Genomic DNA, 20243 nt, shown 5'->3' with positions numbered 1-20243 from the left:
GAATTTGTTTGGATTTGTCATCCCTTTCTCACCTAATGCCAAAAGTTGTAGTGTTGCTTAGTTCAAATGAGCAAGGTTGCGTAAATTTCAAACCATTCAACTTGGGATCGAATCATCTTCTCCATTAGTTTTGGTCAGTTTGTTTTAAGCTTGTTCCAACCTCATTTTGGCCATAGAGTCCCTTAGACTTGATTGAGCACACTGCACAAAAGCGTCCTTAAGGGACTTTACGAAACATTGTATAATGATCTTTGAACAAGAATATCTTTGAGCTCATCCAAGGTATTAACAAAATATAGGTGCTACAAGATCAAGTTGTTGAGGCCTACAATAAGCTATCTTAGTTTTAAGAGATCTAACTTTGTTTGGATTTTGCATCCCTTTCTCGTCTAATGCTAAAATTTGCAGTGTTGCTCAGTTCAAATGAGAAAGGTTGTGAAAATTTCAAACTTTTCATTTTGGGATCAAATTATCTTCTCTCTTAGAAGCGTTCCTAAAGGTATCTAAGCAACTTTGGGTAGTGATCTTTGAGTGGCCATACCTCCAAGGTCGTATAAGGTGTTGATGAATGATTAGGTACCAAATGATTACATTAGAGAGACCTAATAAAATCTATCTTAGTTTTAGGATATCTAACTTTTTCTGGATTTGACATCGCTTTCTCGTCTAATGCGTAAAGTTGCAGCGTTGCCCAGTTCAAATGAACAAGGTTGTGTGTACTTCAAACTGTTCATCCTGGGATCAAATCATGTTCTTTGTTAGCTCTGGTTGACTAGGTTTAGGGTAGTGCCAACTTTCTTTCAACCATAGAATCCCTTAGACATTATCAAGAATACTACACGAAAGTGTCCCTAAGGGTCTCTAAGAAACATTGGTGACTTTGTAAGGCTAATTGCTTCAATAACTCAATCTAGTAACACCAAAATTTATTTGATTCAACATTTTCATCATGGAAGTATTACTTTGATTCTTTTCACATCTTGACTTAACCAAAATACCTTTGGCCTTCCACTCTTTGAGAAAAACATGTAAAGTTTCCATATTGCAACTTTTGATGCAAAGATGACAAACATAGCAAGTTTCAAAAAATTCTTACAAAACCTTTTGAAACCAATACCTACACATCTTAGATACATAACAAGATATTAAAAACATTATAAGATCATCTATTTTCATTTTTTTATCCTTTCCCATGTTGTCTTAAGTATGCATGCCAAATGGGAGTCAAACCAAAAGATAAGGGCTTCCAGAAATACATCAAAATAAGTGAGAAATTTTAATAATTTGACACAAATACAAAAATCATTACATATTTTTAATTTTCATGTCTTATTACATAAAAATAAGTCACATATGGGTTTGATTACATGTGACATTTTTAATATAAAATAATGAATGTTCACGTGTTCTATTAATTACAAGAAAGTAAGATGAAGTACAACTTTGTATGAACACAATGAACAAGTTGGATGGAAATTCAAGTTTAATGTTTATCAAAATGAACAATATCATGTCATATCAATCATATAGTTAAAAAACTATGCCATTTCTCATAGGTACAATACAAATGTCGAATGTATACAAATGTCTAATGTGTAAAATACAAATGTTGAATGTGCACAACACAAATGTTGAATATATATAATACAAAATTTGAATATATATCAATGTCCTGTAATGACCATAATTACATATTTATATCTCTATCAATATATATGACTATGCTGGATCATCAAAACCAAGCCTCTTTGATGCAGTACATGGCTTGCCAGATGTCTACACAAGTAAAATTATAATGCTTTATCAAATATCTTATCTAAAAATAATACCAAAAAAAAAAAAAATTGGGTTGTAAATTGTTGGTAGTTGAGTTTTTAATTACCTCATCTCTTTGTACCACACTTGGCATGAATGATAATGGTAATTGGCTCCTTCATGGATGGGCATGATCCCTAACAAAATGATGAGGTAGAGTGATGATGGGAGACACAACTACTGATAAATCAGTGCTCATGGAAGACACAACCAGTGATGAAAGGATGCTGGTATGAGGCACAACCTGTATGGTATGTGATAAAATTTTAGATTTGTAGACATAGGTCTAAGGGACTTCTAAATAGAGTAAAATAAATAAATATGTACTAGAGCCTAAGTTGGATCTCCCATGCTTGTAGGAGGCACAAAAACTGATGAAACAATGTTTATATGAAGCACAACCTGTATGGGAAGTAATAAAAAGTTAGAATTGTAGATGTAGGTGTTAGGGATTTCCAAATGGAGTGAAAAAAAAATACGTACTAGAGCCTGAGCTGGATCTCCCATGCTAGTAGGAGGTACAACCACTAATGAATTAGTTCTACTATGAGGCACAACCTATATGGTAAGTGATAAAATGTTAGAATTGTAGAGTAGGCATTAGGGATTTATAAATAGAGTTAAAAAAAATATGTACTGCAACTTGAGATGGATCTCTTGTGCTAGTAGGAGGCACAATCATTGATGAATCAGTGCTAGTATGAGACACAAGCTTTATGGTAAGTGACAAAGTGTTAGAGTTGTAGAGTAGGTGTTAGAGATTTCTAAATAGAGAAAAAAATTAAATAGGTACTATAGCCTGAGTTGGATCTCCCATGCTAGTAGGAGGCATAACCACTAAAGAATTAGTGCTGGTCTGAGGCACAAATGGTAAGTGATAAAAATGTTAGCATTATAGATGTAGGTGTTAGAGATTTCTATCATACACATAATCAATCCAAATTGAGATCACAAGAGGGCTTCAACTAAGAATCTACATGCATACTTCTAGCCTTTGTCATGTCTTAACCCATATTTGACACTCAAGATTCTTAACAAAATGAAATGAGAAATGATTTGTATGAAGTTGCAAAGGGTTTTGTAGTAGGTAAAAGATAATTAACACATGTTACTAACCCAAAATTGTTGATAACTACTATAAAATTGAAAAATACTTGTGCTCATTTGTAAATGCAACTGTTTAATATGTATATAGAACAAATGCATACCATAACCTCAGATGCTTGTCCTATATTTATAAGAGGCAAAACCACTGTTGAGGTAGCTTTGATAATTTCCTACATGGAAAAAAAAAATGTTATGACACAGTGATGCAATTTTATTGAAAGAAAATATGTCTTCCCTATCCTAGAGATCCGCAATGTCAGGTGTATTCATCAACTCTACAAAACTCAATTGTTTCTGCATATATTAAAAAAAAAAAGACAATACATATTCATTAATATTGAGTACATGGATATAAATTCTTTCATAATAAATTTCAAAATATAAACTTGATTTGTATTTAATACCTTTTTGCATTTGGATGCGCTTGCTTATTTCTTTCGCTTTTCTCCTAACCTTGAGCTACATAGGGTACCCTAAAGTAGAAACAAAAATAAAATAAGATGAATGAATAAGATACATCACAAGTTCAACTCAAATTTTAAAGTTGATAGGTGTACAAACTATGATACCACATAGATCTCAAGGCCAAAATTAATGGCAAAAAGTGAGACATCATCAACTTGAGACATTTCGGTCCTCAAAAAGCCCTATAAAATAGTAAAGAACATTATTAGAAATGTGAGATAATGTTGCAAATGGAAAGAATGCACAAGAAGATAATATGAGGGAAATAAGATAGAATAAGGACATGGAAGTCATTTAATGCTTTATTGATCATTGTTCATCAAAAGCACTATTTTGTATACCATGACATAAGTGATTTGATAACAATGAGTTTATTCTTATAGTGGGTGATTGAAGGTACAAAACCAATGTTTCTAAGCTGTTTAATGGAAATTAGATAAGGTGTGGAAGAGATTGGAAGGATAGTTAAAAGATAGGAAAGAAGGCCTAATTGGGGCTCAAAAAGGCTACAAGGCCTAAATTGAAAACAAAGAGATTGGGAAAGAAAAGAGAGATACAAGTGAAATTTTGGCACCTTGTCAAGAAATACAAGTGTAGATGGAAGAGGAATCATGGGTGTAGGAGATGGAAAGGTTTCAACACTAGCAACTTCACATGATGTAATTAGGTGACATGACTTGTCAACTTAACTTGGAGATGGATATTATATTCACTTCCTTGTAGAACTCCTTAAAGACTTGGGTGTTATTGGATGAGGTGGAGGATTGGCGTATGTATATATTGGAAAGCTATATAAAGGCAAACTATATATCGAGGCTTAAAATGGATGGAATGATGTAAGGTTTCAAAGTCCAAAAGATCTTGGCAAGGATCCTTCGACCAAATAGGGTTGGATAATGTTATAACAATTAAGAAACAATATTTATGGAACTTTGTATTGTTATTCTCATAGAAATTAAGAAACAATATTTCAAAGCCAACATATTATTGTAATTTTAAGAATATTTAAAAAACTTTACCTCGGGTGCTCTTGCTCCTAGCCTCACACCTCTAGTAGAATGAGTACTCTGTGGTGTTCTCATACCGCTTGCTACACTCTGCATTGCATATTGTTCACATATCAATCTAGAGTGTTTTGTAAAATTAAAAATTATTTACTTTTATGATATTTTGGTCCTTAAATAAGATGTAAAAACTCAAACAAACAAATCTGTGTCTCCTATCCACCAAAGAGCATCATCATCAAATCATCTATTTCCATGTGGATTAAATATTGCATTGTCCTTGAAAGAAAAATAAAGTTGATAAAAGGTGTATACCTGTTAAATGGTAATTTACTCTTGATGCATTACTCTATTCTGAATTTAAATGATTGTTATTGCTGATTGGACGATTTAGTTAATATTGGTTATGTAAATGAGATTATTTGGTTGTAGGATGTGTTAACATTTTCATTTCAACATTCTTCCTTTTTTGTGAGTGGTTTTTGTGTGTCCTTAGATGGCTTAGGTTCTTGTTGTCATAGAACTTGTGTAGATTCTTTTTACCCCTTTTGAACTTGTCATAGCTCTTGGTGGCTCTCGAGTGAAGGTCATTTGTTGCTTAGTGTATTGTTGCATGACCTAATGCTTAGGATTCCTTGATCTATGACCATAGATCATATGACTATGTGCTTTGTTGGAGTTGTCCTCTGTTAGGGGGTGTTATTCCTACACTAATTGGGTGTGGCTTAGTTCACCTTTGAGGTTGACCCTAGTTGTGAGCTTTAGTGCTGGTGTATTCCCTTGTGCTTGCCTCTTTGGTGTGAGTAGGTTGACATGGTTATGCCACTAGTACTATTAGTGTGGAATGAGTGTATAGATGGTTGGAGGAATTGTGAGTTTTCTCTAATGCATATTGGACCAATTTAGTGCAAAGGTTGAGAGAGACTCCCTTTGAGTCCTAATGTTCTATAGTTTCGACCTCCCTAATCTTGTATCTTCAAGAGGATTATTGTTGTAGTTTTACCTCTAATTTATAAAGGCTTCTAGCAACTAAACCAGTAGAGGAATGTTCTAGGCTTTTGACAAGTGGATGGTTGCATGAGGTGTAGGAATTAGTCCACAGGAAGATGTGGATTTCTAATATTAAGATTTTTAGTAGTATTGAGCTTGTACTATAGTTCAGTTGAAACTAATTGCGAATGCAGATTGTTGAATCTGTCTATTCCAACACCCTCCCTTAATTTCTGCCACAAAAGACTTTGTTTGTGGGAGAAATTATTACAATGAAATAATTCAAATAGGATGGGTCCCAACATTAAGCCTTCTTAGGTACCCATTTACAACGTAAGATTTGTGTTCCCCTTATCACTATCACTTTGTTCCTCGTGTCATTATGATGTGGGTTTTTTACCAGTTTACCCATAACCATTTGAGATTTTCCCCAACTAATACATTTGATTTGCTTTTAGGTTTCTTTCCCAAACAAGTGGTTTTGGCTTACCACAAACCCTTCAATTTTTTTTAAGGTTTTGCACCCAAACAAGTGGTTTTGGCTTACCACAAACCCTTCAACACTTTTAGGTTTTTCACCTAAATAAATGGTTTTGGCTTACCACAAATGATTCTTCACCTAAACAAGTGGTCTTGACTTACCATAAACCATTCAAACTTCGCAAAAAATATTGTTCCAATGATGGGGAAACTAGCTCTATCTTTTCTTATGCACAATTATTGAGTCCATATGAAAAACAATCCATCTATCGAGTCACATGGGTACCTAGCCACTGTGTTCGCCAGTTCTCTAGAAATCTTTTTCAAATATGTGGTTCGTCAATAAAGAAAAATATATTTTAGAGTGCTAGATAATATCAATAATGCACTCCTTACAATAGATCATTACAATACTCACTTGAGGGTTATTTGATTCAACAATCTTCAATTACATGATTGCATCTTGACAACAACATAGCCATTACATTTAGAAAGACACATCCATCTAAAGCCAATCCATACACTTACATCCCACATCAAAAATACATTTTAGATAATCTTCATTGTGCGATAGAAAGAAAAAGCTTTAACATACTATCTCCCAAATATTTTCTATTCCTATTCCTAGACACTCAACTCCCATAAAAGACCACAAATTTAACAACAAACATAAAGCCCAAACTAATAAAGATTTTTCAACACTTTTATGATCTTTCTTTATCTTGGTAGTAAGAAACACTTCCTCACACAAAATAACTTGCATAAAAAAAAAGAGACTTCTGCACAAATAAATTCTACCATAGCCTGTGAACCATAGACACTCTGATATAGCCATATATCAGAGCAAAAGAACATATCACAACCCTTGAATCAAAGTATGCTCTGATACCATGTTGAAAATTAGATATCGTAGAGAGAATCAGAACATGAGTAGAACATAAGAAATAGAACTGATTTTATTAATTCATAACTCTCTGTGATTGAGATACATCTGTTGTAGTTTTACCTCTAATTTATAAAGGCTTCTAGCAACTAAACCAGTAGAGGAAGGTTCTAGGCTTTTGACAAGTGGATGGTTGCATGAGGCGTAGGACTTAGTCCACAAGAAGATGTGGATTTCTAATATTCAAATTTTAGGAGTATACAGCTCGTACTTTAGTTCGGTTGAAACTGACTGTGAATGTGGAGTGTTGAATCCATCTATTCCTACAATTATCTCAATCAAGTTTCTCATTTATAGTTGACTTGAGACTAGAGATTGAGTTTAGTGGTAGGTTGGGTGTAGCATTCCTAGCATGTGACAAGAGAGACATGATATCTTTCGACAAATCTTACCATCATCTGCATTGGTGAGAAGTTAAACATATGATTTTTTTCCATTAATGTAATTCCTTCCAATCTTGTTGACAAGTGATGCCTTATTTTCTTGGGTTAAGTAACCCTAGTTCTCAGCAATAGTTGAGATTTTGTACCATAGAAGCTAAGTGATCCTATGCTTGGTGGTTAGTTGTGGAGAGTATTCTTCAAAAGAGTACAATTTTGGTAGTGAACCATCATCCTTTGTGTCCAAAAGGTGATTTTATGTGGATTTAAGGATGCTTATGTATTGCATACAGTGTTCTTGGGATTTTTGGGATGGCTATTCCTTATGGTTCTAACTCTTGTTGGAAGTGTGTAGTGTTTTGACCTTGTTTTGTGTTCAATCGGTAGGTGCATGTTGTAGTTGGGCACCTGTTGACAAGGTAGAGTGACTTTTTCCTTCCCTTATAGTTTTGAGTTTGTGCCTAGATGGGTTTCCTAGTGCATAGGAAGTTCCTTGTTGAAGAAATTTTGTGTCGATGTGACATCCTTTTCTCTTGTGGTTGACTTATTTGGGGGTTGACAAGATGTTTTGTGAGTGTTGGAGTGATTTGATTCAACTTATGAAGAAGTCAATGAGGTTTTCTTGAGTGTTCTGGTTTTGGTTTTTGCACTTGGTGTGCGAGGTTTTTATTCTTGGATTACAGGCTTCTAGGAGTAAGTCTACTCATTGGGGGGGGGGTGTGTGATGTAGTGTCTCTCCCATTTGATTTCTTTAAGTCATCTTGATGGATGCTACCTTGATGATCTTGCTTCTTATGTGATCATGGTTGGGACCCATGAGTGGTCTATACCCTTGGGGTGATTCGATTATATTGTTGCTTTAATTGATTTTTTAATGCTTTTACATGATTGTTGAGCCTATAGTTGAGGATTATCAGTTAGATTCATTGGTTATAGTGCTACGGATAAGTACCTTGTTCATTTAAGTAATTTATGCAAAATGGGCTATTTAAATGATTATGTAAATGAAATTAATTAGATGCTTTAATTACGTGATTTCACATTATTATCGCTTCGACAATTATTGTTGTACATTTACACTTGATTGTGTTTGTGTATGACTTATATCCCTGATAGTGGCACATGGAGTTAGTGATCAAACCTTTCATGTTGAGCCACTATCGTCCCTGTATGGGCGATGCATCTTTTATTATAATATTAATCCTCTAGTAATTGGTAAATCCAGATTCATAATGCATTATGTGATTAGACCCGTGAGCATGTTTGTGCATTTAGGATTCCTCAATGGTTGCAGAAAAGATTAAATTAAATGTTGTTTAATGGGTTAGAAGGGTTCAATTATTTGATTTAATCTTCTTTTTTTGTCGGCTAATTTTTTGTAGTTGAGTTTTGATTCAATTGGAATTTGCTTGATTTAATTTGGGTTAAGGGAGCCAATTAGACTATTTAATTAAAATAATCTAATTTATATGCCACTTTGAAAAAGTGCATTTATTGGCTAAAAGTGAGTTTATTCTCACTTCTCACTTTTCCATTTTATGGTTTTGGGGAAATTCCTCCAAACCCTTTAGTGAGAAATCAATGTTTTGCTCGTTGCAGAAGTTTGGCTTGGCGAATCGTTGCAAGATTAGTCTCATTAGATTTATATTAGGATTGCTCCGCTATGTCGATGGTTTCATTTGATTAAGTGATCCCATTATTTTACGGTGGTATTTCTCATTTTTCCCTCTTGGTTGCAAGGTAGGGCTTTTGGGCTTTAATGGTTTTACTCTGATTCAACTTTTGTTTCATGTTGCTAAATGTCAAGGAGTGGAGAACTAGTGTTACCCTCCATTTTTATGCATTCATATCACTCGGTTGGACGGGGGTGAGAATTTCTATTTCGTAGGAAATTAGAAATGCAAGTTCAGGCACTATTATGTTGCTAGTTCTTACGTGGTTTCTTGAAAGCCAATTTTTATTTGATAATCCTTAGTTTGGGACAATTTGATTACTGGGTTTTCAATTTTGTCAAATTCCCAGATGTTTTATTTTGGGTGTTTTGGCATTATCTCATTTTTTGTTTAGCTTATTTAGAGATTGGATCTTATATCCCTTGCCTTAGTGATTAGGATCGTGGAATCATAATATTTATAGGACATTCTAGAGTATTTTATCTGTCGATTCGAACTCATGTTTCCATAGTGGATTTTGTGGACTTGTGTCTTTTGCCAAATTTTTTGGATTGGGAATCCGAACCTGTTTGGTAAATTTTATTGGACCCTTGGTCTTGTAACCCTATTCTTGAGTTGGGGTTTTAGTTTCATTATTATTCAAGAATTTTGAGTTTTGGGCTTTTATTCTTACCTCGTTTTATGTACCACCCATATTTGGTTGAGATTTTGGCATTGTCTCCTTGGATGGTATAAATGGACTGTATTCCATGTTTCCTTGCATGTTATGTTGTTATTTCATGGACACTAGGATTCGTGTGGAATCTATTCTCCCAGATTTAGGTTAGTTGATTGAGTTCATGATGTATGGTTTTGTTGCATCATTGGGATTACTCCCAGATATAGTTTGGTTGAGTGATCTTGTTATACTTGGTATTGTTATTGTTTCTCATCCAACCCTTGTTGTTTATGATCTTCGTGTAGTTGGTGTGCCCACACACGAGCACGTGAGCATGAACTTGTTAGGTTCTTGTGAGACCCAAACTCTCGATTGATATCGATAGAGCTATCGGTAGAGTTATGGGCAGGGAAATTACATTGCCTATGGGTACTCATCATGTGACAAGCATGGGTATGTAGGGTAGATAAGTGGAGGGGCTTCTCACGTGACCCCGGGTCATGTACCCGACAAGTTAAACATGAAGAAGTTTCTAATAAGTGATAACTAAATGAATTAATAAGTAACAAAACTAATATAATAAAATGTGAAATACCTATAGGGTTTATCTGAGGGTATGCGCTTGTATGATCTATCCAAGGGTAGGTGTCTATATGGTTTATCCAAGGACATAGTGTGATGGCCTCTTGAGGGAGTCCCAATGTAGAGTCACTTTAAAATATATGAGTTCTTTAGAGGGTCCTTATTGGGTCCTTGTTGTGCAGCGTGCTTATTCTCTTCCTTCTTTATTCACTGAGTCTTGGTTACCTACCAACTACATCTACCATAGGATGCAACTATCCTTTCTACAATTGCACCATTTACTAAATTTCAAAAAAACAAAAATGCAGTGATTTTTTTTGAAAATTTCAACATTTGATCTGTGTGATCGAAAACAACAAAATTTTTGAGAAAATTTAGCTGTGCTAATGCCACCACCATTTGACATATCTAACTTAACTATATAAATTCATTGAGATAAAATTATTGTTAATATATATAGAAAAATCTTACTAAAAATATTTTTTATAATAAAATTCTGATATGAAATATTTGATCGAAAACAAATTTTTTTTTGAGAGCCACCACCATTTGACATATCTAACTTAACTATATAAAATCACTGAGATACAATTATTTTTAATAACAATAGAAAAATCTTACTAAAAATATTTTTTATAATAAAATTCTGATATAAAATATTTTTATTAACTTCAATTTCCACTACCTAGACATAAATATTTTGAATTTATAGTAATTTATAATTATAATATTTCAATTTCATATATTTAAACTTTGATCAAGAGTTAAATTATATTATGTTATTCAAAATCTATATTTAAAGACTTCTTTTTTTTAATTAAAATCAAAATATTTAAGATTGAATACCTTCTATTAATCTAATTTATGTAAACAAGTAAAATTAGAAACCAATTATCACTTTTATTTTCATTTGCTAATATATCAACATTCTAATATTATTCTTAAAAACTAATTATCACCTTTTATTTTCATTTCTTAATATATCAACATTTTATTGTTATTCTTCTAATTTCCATATCATTTTTCAGAATCATAAAGGAAAGTGCATTTTTATTACTCTATTTTTTCCTTAAAATCACTACTTTACAAGATTAGAAGCTTCTATAATTCACTTTAGAAAAAAGGAAATTCCTACATAATATGTCATCTCTCTCTGTATAATGCCACAATGTACTATAGTCTAATGTGTATAACTGGATTAATGGCAAATCAATTATAGTGAAATAGATGGCAAATAAGAGAGCTTGCATTGTGTCTGTTATGTTATTGCTTAGCCTGTTCTTTGTAACAAGTGCATCAGCATCTAGGGAGCTTTTAAGTAGTAATGTTCTTGATCAAGGTCAGTATGATTTTGATCTGATTTATGTCTATTGTTTACAAATGTAAAATATAATATTAGTTATATAATGTTGATTGTAGGATGTCCTGGCAATGGAAACTGTCATACAGTGCAAAACTGTGATCAGTGTTACCATGAAATTGCACCAGGGACGCCATTGTGTTGCCCTACTTCAACAAGTATCAGATGTTGTCATGTGGGGAATTAACTGAATAATCTGTTTCTCACAGAGCTAATAAATTAATAATAATAACATGGATGTTGTTTCAAATTCTCTCTACTCTAATGCAAGATTCAACCAATAATATTGATGATATTTTATGGGGAAATGCCTTTTTTTTAATAATGTTTTTGGATTTGTACAAGGATTTTATAGCTAGTTAATAAAGATGTAAGTTCTACTAATATTGTATTGCTGGTGGATTGAGTTATAAGTAAATAATTTTAATTAAATATTTCTTTATATTTGGATGTTAAATCTAAAATTCTGAATATTTTTAAAAATAATTTTATTGATATTTTATATTAATAAGTTTTTAAATTGTGCTATTGATTTTGAAGTTTGAATTGTATATAATTTTATCATTATGTTTGAGATGGCACGGATAAATATACGAATGACTTTTTTAAAGCCAATTTCTTTGATTATCATGTGATCAATTAATAATCAATCTTATTGTCCCAATCATATTATATTCGAGGGTCATTCTTACATTTTCTTTGATTATCATGCGATCCATTAATAATCAATCTTATTGTTCCAATCATTATATTTGAGGGTCATCCTTACATCTTATTTTTTATGGCAGGCAGGTTGTTAGTACTTATATAGATTAAACAAGTAGTATTGCTTACATCATTTTATAGATTGTTTACCTTATCTAATAATTAAATGATTCTGTTTTTAACCAATCTCCATCAATTATGTAACACCATTTATAAGTTCTAAAATTTGCAAAATTATTTATCTAATCAATGCTTAATATAAAATATAAGGTGTTCGTGGAAGCCTGTAGCATTAGGAGGATAGAAACTTTCCATGTATGCCTTATGTGTGGCTTTAATACAGCGTGGGTCTCATAATCATACTCTTTTGGAACATTTTTGGCCAAATCGCAGACAATAATTGCATTGCTCGTCACATTCTGTGGTAGTTTTAAATGTAGAATTAAGTCCTAAAATGGATACTTCTCTAAAGATCTGTTAAACCAGTACCAGAATCACAACCTAGGTTACTATTTATGCTATGACTGCTCTTGCAGAGAGGGAAGATGTCACAAAAATGGAAAATAGAGGACAAAACAGATTAATGTCCGAGATTTTTTTTTGCAAATTAGATGGGTGTAGCATGAATTGGGGCAACAAAAACATGGGATACTAGTAGAACTACAATTGAAACAAAAAATGGGCAAATATTGTAGAAAACTCATTGCAGATTCCCTTGCAATTCCCAAAGCATTCAGTACAAAGAAATAATCCATTTTCCTCACCTTTCTAATTGTAGTTCTCCTAAATTCTACTAGGAGCGTTATCTATGTAGGTGGTGAGATTCAAACCCTTGCTGCGTAAACAAATTAAGGCTCTTGGTAAAGATTAGATTAAAAATACATGTAATATACACTACAATTTCGCAATAAACAAGTTTCCTGCATAAGAATGAAAATATAAAAGCATAGAGCAGTTGGCATTTCAATTTCAGAATTTTCATTGTCAAATGGAAAGCCAAAATAATCTCTTTAAATGTCACTTTAAGAACTGAAATTTTAGCCAATTTCTTTCTCATAAATATGAGTGAAATATTCCCACATGTACCTGTAAGCCAGGAATCAGAAACAATTTCGACAAAGTGTATTATTGGGCACCTGTTTGTAATTCTTTTTATGAATATATTTTTTGGATTTCTGATTATTTAAAAAATTAATCCCTAAAAAATTATAGAGTTCTTGAAATATGTTGTTTCGTATTAGAATTTGACTAATTCCATTTACAAAATGAAAAATTATTAAAGATGAATGCTTGTCCTTCAATATTACATGTTTCATCAGATATGTAGGTTAGATGATAGTCAATAAGCAAACAATTTGTCTTATTTGGGCCACTAGATTACTTTACCTCTTCTTTACCTTTCTCCCATACACTTTCAAAACATAAATCAGTACATGGATTAAAAAATTGAGGCCAACATATTTCATTGCATAGGAATCATAAGCACAATCTATCTATAGGGTAGATAGGCTCTTCCAGATGCTCTAATTTGTCACCCTTTAGTGACACATATTTGGATTATTTATACCATTTTCAATTTTAAAGGTGAAGTTTCATTGAAGAATCCGTAATTTCCCTGATACTATTTGTAAAACTGATTAGAGTAGATACTCCTGGATCCTACACTTCTTTTCTATTTATACACTTCTTTCCTATTTTTTTTTAAAAAAAAAAAATAATTTCTAATTTCTGACATTAACATTTAACATCTCATTATTTTACTAGTTGTCAACAAGCATGTTCCAGTTGTCCATCTGTCTTATGCATGTAGCTAGATGGCTTATAGTGTGTAAATCAGAAAAAATATTATAAACAAGCATGCTCCAGTTGTCCATCTATCTTATGCATGTAGCAGATGGCTTATAGTGTGTAAATCAGAAAAAACATTATAAAAACACATGGAGTGAATGTTGCTTCTATTGCTATTATAATTTTATGCTTATTGATAGAAAGGATATTCACTATTCTTAATTCTTATCTTATTTATTGAAGCTATAGTAGAAGTGTGGAGATCTCAAATTTATATTTATCTGCTTCTGCCGTAAGTATATTTAGGCATTTTTTTTTTTATAATAATAGATTTATGTGTTGTTGATTATGTTCTCTCCTCATGATGCATCTTAGTCTCCAAGATCCAGAATTGAAACATTACCAAATCAAATATTGGTATATAACCTTATAGAATGATGGACACTCCAAGTTTTATTTTGTCATAATAAAACCCACATGAACAATTTTGTAGGACTATTAACATATTTTGCATTTTTATTTCATGCCAAGGCACAAAACTATTGCTGAGGCTGTAACATAAACCTACGATTAATCTTTATTTTTTCATTTTGCTCCTATTATGTTCATTTACAATTTATCTCAAGAAAAGATGATAGATTTTTAAGGGTCGTCTGTATCATATTCTTGGTGTCACATTTATTGTGGCCAATTTAAGTTGTGCACATGTTTCTATGCAAAAGGAGTGAATATTAAAGCAATGACATTTGGGTTAGAGTTTTTTTGGATGATCTTTAACAGCTGGTGTGTGTTGGCAGGAGGTCGTCAAATACATTAACAATTTTACAGCCGGTGTTAGGTTTACATTACTACATATAATGTTGACTATTGGCAGGTTTGCATGTTTATCCTCCATGCATATTATCCATCTGTCGAGTTGTCTAACATTCATTCACTGATTTGGGTGATACCACATTCACCTATAATAAAAGAATAGGTTGGAAACCAGAAAACTAAATGTATAATATTGGTGATGCGTCTGGGCATAGGATTCCAATTGAAGCTTTCAATTTGTGATTGCCTGTTTAAGATGGTAAATGAGGGCATTAATGATAGTATTTCAAACAGTTTCTCTTTAAACAATTTCAACTTCTTGAACAATTTCATCTGTTAATTAGTTCAATCTTTAATGTGTGATCATGCCATATTGTATTTTTTTGAAGATTTCTTGCAGTTGGGAGCGGCTGCTATTTTTTTTCATTTGTGATTGATTATTGTTATTTATGCTATGCTTCTCATATGGTTCCCAAAATCTAAGATAAAGAAAAAATTATGTATGATGCTAAATGTAAAATCTCTAATCTTGAAGGTGATAAGTACCCAAAAAAAAAAAAAAAATGTTGAGTAGTCCAAAACTATATGTGATGATAACTCGTCCACGCTATATGTGATCTGTGGTAAAATGTTGACTGGAGTGTTCACTATTATATTTTATTTTCCTATTCTCACATACCTACACTACATGTTTCCTACCTTGTTGCAGCTTCTAAAATCTGTATTTGATTGATGAATTAGTATCCATTTATATATATGTTGGCAGCTGAGCTAGAATGATTCTTATTTGGGGAAGAGAGTCCTTCTTACGAATGGAAGAATAAGGTTTTTTTTGAGAGGCATCTCTTCCCTATAAAAAGTATCCCTTCAATGATTATTGTTGTTTCTCCAAGCAGTGCCTCTAAACCGAATCAATTATTGTGGCTGGTGACTTAAGGTTGAGCAAAAAATCCAATTTGTTAATATATATGTTAGTGTTTATTGAATTCATATTTGATTACATCCAAAAATTATTGTGGACTCGGGAGTCTCACACCAATCCATGATGGTTCTACACTTTTGCAGTGTTTGTTGATTGTTTATTGATAACATTTATTTTATTTATTGAAATCGATAACAGTGCTGGCAAACCACTAAGTCAAATTGTTTAGTGTTTTTTTAATTAAAAAATATCAACACATTTTCACTAAGACTTCTCAATTATTTGCTTTTGAGGCGAATTCAATATTGTTCTATGGATCCAAATATTATTGGTGTTTTCCTATTTGAAATGCAAAACATAGTTTTTCCTTATTCTTCCAACAATAGAATCAGTGTCACGCGTATTTCAAACCCTAGATTGAAGGAAAAACTAGGATTTTAGAAATGGCATGATTGTTGTACTAGTTCAGAGGATGATATTTATAAGCATATTAAAATGAAATTCATAAAAACTAAGATTTTTTATAAGGGCATGATTCTTGTATTAGTTCGAAAGATGGTATTTATAAGCATATTAAAATAAAATTCATTTTTAGTATTAGTATTGATATTGTTTACATATAAATGTCAACTATAGTATTAGTATTGATATTGTTTACATATAAATGTCAATTAGAAATTCATTTTAAGTATTAGTATTAATATTTTTTACATGTAAATGTCAATTTAAAATAATAATAATGAAAGTTCTGTTTTAATCTTGTTTGACATATTATATATATACTATATATATAGACCTCAAAAAATAGTAGTATTTTTTTGGTAGGTTTGTACATACCTAATCACTAGCTTATTTTATCAATTAGACTTCAATAAACTTGTCTCATATACTTGTATTTGTATTTAATAATTTTTATCTTGTACTTTTGTTATGTATTTGATTGACCTTCTAAAGAACATTCTTGTATTTGATTATTTTTATTTTGTACTTTTTACAATAGGCAGGGACTCGTGCTCACAGAGCTCTTGTTATTTCACATATGGGATTGAAAGACATTGATGTTTTATATTTCCTACAAATCCAGGTACTACATAGAAATATTGTTTGATCTGAATGGTGAAAACTGTATTCCCTTTGTATGACAATTGATTCTACTTTTGGGAATTTCTATTTGTTTTCATACGATTACTAGAATTAAAATCAAATGCAATAAAATAAGTTTGGCTTGATTTTCATAAGATAATATAGTCTTAAATTTGGATAGTTTAGCGTTTTAATTTCAACAATGAAATTTATTAGTAATATGATGCCTCAAATATAAAGTAAGTATAAATTAATGAATGATTTTAATAATATGTGCAAGGTCAAAGAAAGCTATGGGACCACCTAGAACATATCGCACAACCTGGAAAAAGGGTTCGTAAACCTTAGGCCTTTTGAAATTGCTTCTTTATGTCAATGAATGTTGATCACTAAATTTGTAGTCTTGTCCAATTATGTTTCCTCAAAAAGAGTACCTTGAATTCCTGCTTCTAGAACTCATATTGAAATCGAATGCCATATATATGTTGGGCATTCCATGATTCCAAAGGGAGAGTGGGAGGAGAGAATATGTTTATTTTGCAACATGAGAGTGGTGAATGTTGATCACTAAATTTGCAGTCTTGTCCAATTGTGTTTCCTCAAAAAGAGTACCTTGAATTCCTGCTTCTAGAACTCATATTGAAATTGAATCCCATTGTATGTTGGGCATTCCATGATAAAATATCATTCGGTCTTCACCACTCTCATGTTGCAAAATAAACATACTCTCTCCTCCCACTCTTCCTTTGGAATCATCCATCTGCTCATTTCACACCTTAAATAATGAGGACTCGTCATAAGCTACGCTATGAGCATTTTAGCTCTCCACTTGATATTTTTCCTATGTATATTTTCTCCTTGTTGTTTGATGCAGGAGCATCCTAGGGTAGTTACCAATCCTCTATGTTGGAGGTATTTTGGCTTTGGAGTTGAGGACTTGATCACCAAAAGAGTGGTGTTCAATCGTTGAAGGTACTGGACAATGCTTATGGGAACTTGACATACACTAGGAGCTCAACTTATATTGCATGGCTTGGTTATGTTTGGTTGCAGTGTTGATCGAGTAGCTCGAGCAATAAAGGGGCTCAATTGCTAGAGGACTTGACACATCCTGATACTTGACAGTTTGATGGTTCTTCTGATGCTTGGTCATGTCTTGCTTTCTACTTTGCTAGAGTTGTTTATGATTGGTTTCTAGTTTGAGCCAACCTTGGCATTTAATTTGGTTGTATGTATTTAATGATTGTTGCAAGCAGACTTGTGGCTTAAATATGCATTTAATGTAAAGGATTATTTAATTTGTAATTTTCCAGGCTAGCTTGTGTTTTAGTCGGGTATAAGCAGGGGGTCTTGTGGAGTCTTAAGTGATATCATCCAGCTTGGATAAGAGAATGTGGAAGAGGAGTGGAGTTTGAGAAGAGTTAGTATTGTGGCTTAGAAAACAAGGAGATTGCTTGGTGGGTTTACAAGCACAAGTTTAAATCTTCCTTGAGGGTTTCTACCAGAGTGTGAATTTGGACTAGTTAGGGTTTGGATTGGATCTTGAGGGATCTTGCAAAACTATTACTTGCTTTGTATTTGGCCATAATTGGGAAGACCTTATAGCTTAACACATTGCATGTAATCAATTATTTTATAAATAGAGAGTTGTGTTTGGTATCAAATCTTGCATTGTTGTTATGTTTCTGATGTGTGGTTATTTGTTAGAGTCTAGGACATCTCCTTTGGGGATTCTCCTGTCTTGCACTGCGTTAGGTGGTATCAAAGCAAAGGTTTTCTTGAGCTTGTAGATAGATCACCAAAATTGAGGTAGTTTGCACTAGGACCTAGGGCGAAGATCATTAGAGCGAGGATTTGGTTGATCTTGTGAATTTGTTGAAGGGGGTTTACAAAAATCTTGGAAGATTCCTCCAAGACAATTGGACCCTAGGGTGATTGAGGATCTCAGTAATGCTATGGAAGTAAGGATCTCATAGAAGATTAAAGAAGAATTTAGATCTGAGATGACACTGATGGAAAGTCATATGATTGTTGAGATCATAAGTGCTATAGGCGGTGTACCTCAACATATGGGGACCAAAGATGGTTATGAGGAAGTTGTTACATCAAAGACTTTAATGTTGCTATATCGAGTGGGGAACATAAAACTAATCAAGTTGAGAGACCTATGGGAAATAGGGCTGGTTAGTTTGATAAATTTGGATCTTAGTTGAAGTTGAAGCATAAGATGGAGGTTTCTAATTTCTTAGGTACTTTGAATCCTAAAGATATAATTAATTGGATTGGTGAATTGGAAGACTACTTTGAATTAGAGGACATTGGAGATCCATTCAAAGTGAGGTTGGCACAGACTAAGATAAAGGGACGTGCTACTCTTTGGTGAAAAGAATTGCAAAGAGATAGAGAAGAGGAAGGTGAAATGAAGATTACTTGTTGGAGATTGATGGTGACTAAACTAAAGGCTAACTTCATTCCTGCTAATTATGAATTTGAGTTGTTTAAGAGGTTATAGAATTTGAAGTAGAAGGATATGTCTACAAAGGATTATACCAAGGAGTTCTGCAAGTTGAGTATTCAGTTTGGACATAGAGAATTGTCTAAGGAGAAAGCGGATAGATATATTAATGACTTAAGAAGCAATATTGAGGATGAGATTGGTATGATGAATATTGCTTTGGTTAAGGATGCTTATTAGTATGCTTTGAGAGTAGAATAATATATGAAGAGGAGACATCAAGCTAATACTTGAGGGAAGGAGAAGTAGGATCTCTTGGTGAAGAACAAACAAATTGTTGAAGATGAACCAAAACTTGTTGATCAGAAGAAGAGGACAGGTAGAGGTGAGTTCAAGGGTACTTGCTATAGATGTGGTGAAGAAGGAAATCAAGTTTATGAATGTTTGTAGAAGGCTAGTAATAGAAGAACTATTGTTGTGAATGAAGTTGAAGGCTTGGTCAATGAACCCGAGCAGGGGGAGAGCTTGCTGGCTCGACAAGTATTGTTTGGTAAGAATGTACCAGAACCTTGTCAAAGGAGTAATTTGTTCAAGACTCATTGTAATTTTGGTGGTAAAAGATGCAATATGATTGTGGATAGTGGTAGTACAAATAACCTTGTTGCTGAGGAGATGGTTCATAAACTTGGTTTGAAGAGAATGAGACATCCTTGTCCTTATCAGATTAGTCAGACATTGCAAGATGAACATGCTTTGGAAGTAAGGGAAGAATGTCTTGTTCATTTTCAGATTGGCAATATAAGGATAAAGTGTTATGTGATATTATGGACATGAGTAGTTGTCACATATTACTTGATAGACTTGTCAACATGAATGCAAGGCTGTGCATATTTGTGTCAAGAATGTGATTACTATTGAGAAAGGTGGTAGGAAGAATTCTCTGATTCCTTTGTAGAATGAAAAAATCAGTAGAAGGAACCTGAGTATTGGCAACCAAGTTGAGTTGAAGGATTTTGAGAG

Source organism: Cupressus sempervirens, chromosome 8 (assembly GCF_028749045.1).
Source record: "Cupressus sempervirens isolate cs-2001-9-10 chromosome 8, ASM2874904v1, whole genome shotgun sequence".
Classification (NCBI taxonomy): domain Eukaryota; kingdom Viridiplantae; phylum Streptophyta; class Pinopsida; order Cupressales; family Cupressaceae; genus Cupressus; species Cupressus sempervirens.
Note: the sequence above shows the minus strand (reverse complement) of the source record.